The 4,009-nt window shown below is 35.1% G+C and overlaps 1 pseudogene across 1 annotated transcript; it reads left to right on the top strand.

Moving 5' to 3' along the window:
- Nucleotides 1–2,110: 2,110 nt before the first annotated feature.
- Nucleotides 2,111–3,655, top strand: LOC309974926 (nucleoporin p54-like; annotated as a pseudogene). Its single transcript has one exon. The product of its transcript is annotated as a nucleoporin p54-like (transcript).
- Nucleotides 3,656–4,009: the final 354 nt, after the last annotated feature.

Here is a 4,009-nt window from a genome sequence, read left to right as displayed (position 1 = left end):
ATAATGCTGTAATAAACATGGAAGCACAAATATCTCTTAGAGTTACTGATTTCATTACTTTGGGGTTTATACCCAGAAAAGAAATTACTGGATCTTATGGTACTTCTATTTTTAAAGTTTTGTAGAAACTCAGTACTCTTTTCCAAAATGACTATAACAGTTTACATTCCCATTAACAACATACATGGGGTTTCCTTTTCACTACATCCTTGCCAGCTCTTGTCATAGTTTTGATAGTAGCCATCTAACAGTTGGGAAGTCATATTTCATTGTGATTTTGATTTACATTTCTCTGATGACTAGTGATGTTGAGGACCTTTTCATATACCTCTTGGGCATTTGTATGTCTTTGGAAAAATGTCTATTCAGGTTCTTTGCCCATTTTTTAATCAAGGTGTTGTTAGGTTCTTTTGCCATTGAGTTTTATGAGTTCTTTATATATTTTGGATATTAACCCCTCATCAGATATATAGTTTGCAAATATTTTCTCCCATTTAGGTTGACTTTTAATTTTGTTGATATGTTTTTCCTTTGCTGTGCAAAAGCTATTAATTTGATGTGGTCTCACGTGTTTATCTTTTGTTGCCTATGCTTTATGATATTCAAAATCTTATTACCAAGGCCAATGTCAAGGAGTTTTTCCCTTCTTCTAGGGGTTCTATGGTTTCATGTCTTACATTTAAGTCTTTAATCCATTTTGAGTTTATTTTTGTGTATGTTATAAAATAAGGGTATGATTTCATTCTTTTACATGTGGCTATCCAGTTTTCTTAACACTATTTACTAAAGAGACTATCCTTCCCCCATTGTATATTCTTGACACCATTGTCAAATATTAGTTGACCATATATGTGTTGGTTTACTTCTGAGCTCTTTATTTTGGTTCCAATTGTCAATATGTTTGTTGTTATGTCAGTGCCATATTCTTTTCATTACTATAGTTTTGTAATATGGTTTGAAAGCAGAAAATGTAATGCCTACAGATTTGTTCTTCTTTCTAAAGAGTGTTTTGACTATTCAGGGTCTTTTGTGGTTCCATATGAATTTTAGGATTTTTTTTCTGTGAAAAAAGAGCCATTAGACTTTTGATAGGGATTATCTTGAACCTAGATGGCTTTGGGTTGTATGGACACCTTCACAATATTAATTATTCCAATCCATGAACAAGGGATATCCTTCCATTTACTTGTATCTTATTCAATTTATTTCGACAATGTTTTATATTTTTCAGTGTATAGATCATTGAATTCCTTGGTTAAATTTTTTCCTAAATATTTTACTCTTTTTGATGCTATTCTGAATTAGAATGTTTTCTGATAGATCACTGTTGGTGGAAAGAAATGCAAATTATTTTTGTATGTTGACTTTAACCTCTTTCAATATTAAATGCTCTACTTATTTACACTTTAATATTCCACATCTAATTTTCCATATGTTTAGGAACACTATATGCTTGATTTACATTATACTTCTTTTTTTTTTTTTTTTTTTTTTTTGCAGTATGCAGGCTTCTTACTGTTGTGGCCTCTCTCGTTGCAGAGCACAGGCTCCGGACACACAGGCTCAGTGGCCATGGCTCACGGGCCCAGCTGCTCCAGCATGTGCAATCTTCCTGGACCGGGGCATGAACCTGTCTCCCCTGCATCAACAGCCAGACTCTCAACAACTGCACCACCAGGGAAGCCCCTACATTATGCTTCTTAATTTTATATTCTCTATCACACTGTTAAACTTCAACAGCACTTTAAAATTTTAAAGCCCTATATTACATTGTGGTTTTCATGTATATATTTGTCTCCTGGGTTTTAAGTCTCTGGAGTATAAACACTAGGTAATTTTTTATTTGAATTCCTAAAAATAGAATACTTTCTATCACACAACAGGTACCTAATAAAAGTGCACTTAATGGTGAAAAATCAAATCACAAATCCTAAAAAGAACATAGCTAAAATATGTTAAGCTTCTGTTAATGACCTGGTTATATCTATGCATATCTCAAAAATGTCAACATTTTATGGGATAGATTTGTAATTTATTCTTTTTTGTTTACAAAAAAGGACACTGAAATAATCACTTTAAAAGCTAGCTGTTGGGGAGTGCACTGAGTGTCATGGGAGCAGCTTATCCTCCTGCTCCCCGCAACACAGCCTTCAACTTTGGGACTCCCTCATGCACCTAGGGTACCGCTGCAGCCGCCAAGGTCCCCATGGGTGGATTTGGAGCTTTTGGGACAACATCTACAACAGCGTGTTCTGCATTCAGTTTTTCTGCTCCAGATAACACAAGCATTACTGGACTCCTTGGTGGTACTCAGAACAAATTTTTGGATTTGGTACTTGTTTTGGCACAACAGCTGGAACTAGTATGGTTTAGGTACTGACTTGGTAACTAAACTTGGATTTGGAGGATTTAATACACAGCAGAAGTGGCAGCAACAAACTACATTAGGTGGTCTCTTCATTCAGCCTACAAAAGCTCCTGCCCAGTTCAAACAACTGATAAATACTGCAAGTGCTTTTTCTGTCCCAGTACTACTGGGAGATGAGACAGATGCTATTTTGGTAAAATGGAATTTAACTACAGGCCTTTTGGGGAACAGAAAGGAAATTTTAACAATAACATTCCACCAACGGAATTCAAACAAGAAAATCCCTTTTGCTGGTTTAAGGCAGTAGGTTATAGTTGTATGCCCAATAATAAACATGAAGATGGGCTAGTGGTTTTAGTTTTCAACAAAAAAGAAACAGATATTCAAAGCCAGCAACAGCAATTGGTAGAATCATTGCATAAAATTTTGGGAGGAAACCAAACCCTTACTGTAAATGTAGAGGGTATTAAAGCATTGTCAGATGATCAGACAGAAGTTGTCATTTATGTTGTTGAGTGTTCTCCAAATGGTACTTCAAGAAGAGTCCCAGCTACAATAATATACGCCCATTTTGAACAAACCAATATAAAAGCACAGTTGCAGCAACTTTGTGTAATGCTTTCTATGACTTGAACAGAACATTCTTCTGCACAGATCGAACAACTTTTACAGAATCCTCCTGCTGATGTTGATCCTATTATCTGGGAGCAAGTCAAAGTGGATAACCTTGATTCTGAAAACTTAATTCCTGTACCAATGGTGGATTTCAAAGAACTTCTTTGAAGACTGAAGGTTCAAGATCAGATGACTAAGCAGCATCAGACCAGATTAGATATCATATCTGAAGATATTGGTGAATTACAGAAGAATTCAACTACAACTACAACTATGGCCAACATTGCACAATAGAAGAGGAAACTCATGGACTTTCCCATAGAATCTTCAGGCCCTAATCAAACAGGAAATTCAGAGGAAGAGTGTATATGCCATCCAAGCTGAAGCAATTCAGCTAGATACATTTCATTGTGAATTAAATACCCTACTCAGTTTAAGGACTGAGTAAATGAACTGATGTCCCAAATCAGGAGGCAGAATCATTTTGGAGCAGTCAAATCTGAAGAAAGATATTACATAGATACAGACCTGTTACGAGAAATCAAGCAGCATTTGAAACAACAGGAAGACCTTAGCCACTTGATTAGGATCATAAAAGATGACCTAGAAGATAAGTTGGTAGAACATAGATTGAATGAAACCATCTACATCAGAGGTGGTGTCGTCAGTTGACATTTCACAAACTTGTGTTATAGGTTTGTGAAATACATCTTGTTATATCAGGCCATACTTAAGAATGAAACTGACCACATGGAGGAGAAAAAAAAAAAACAATTCTCCCCCTGACTTGGTTTTTGAGAAGGTTACTTACAAATTGTCATTCATCAAATCTGAAATAATAGTAATTTCACTGCTCTTCAGAGATAGCCTTCGAAAGATTTACATCTATTACAAAAGCTGTAATTACCTTAAAAGAGAAGTACATAATTACCAAAAATATGTATTATTGTACATTTTTACAATAGCATTGTTCTTAAAAATAATCAGTGTTTAATGATTATTCTTCATTGAGCCTATACTCTGCTT

The sequence above is a fragment of the Leucopleurus acutus genome (genome assembly GCF_964270905.1).
Source record: "Leucopleurus acutus genome assembly, chromosome: 18".
NCBI lineage: Eukaryota > Metazoa > Chordata > Mammalia > Artiodactyla > Delphinidae > Leucopleurus > Leucopleurus acutus.
The sequence above is the reverse complement of the archived record's forward strand: the minus strand, read 5'-3'. Positions and strand labels throughout refer to the sequence as shown.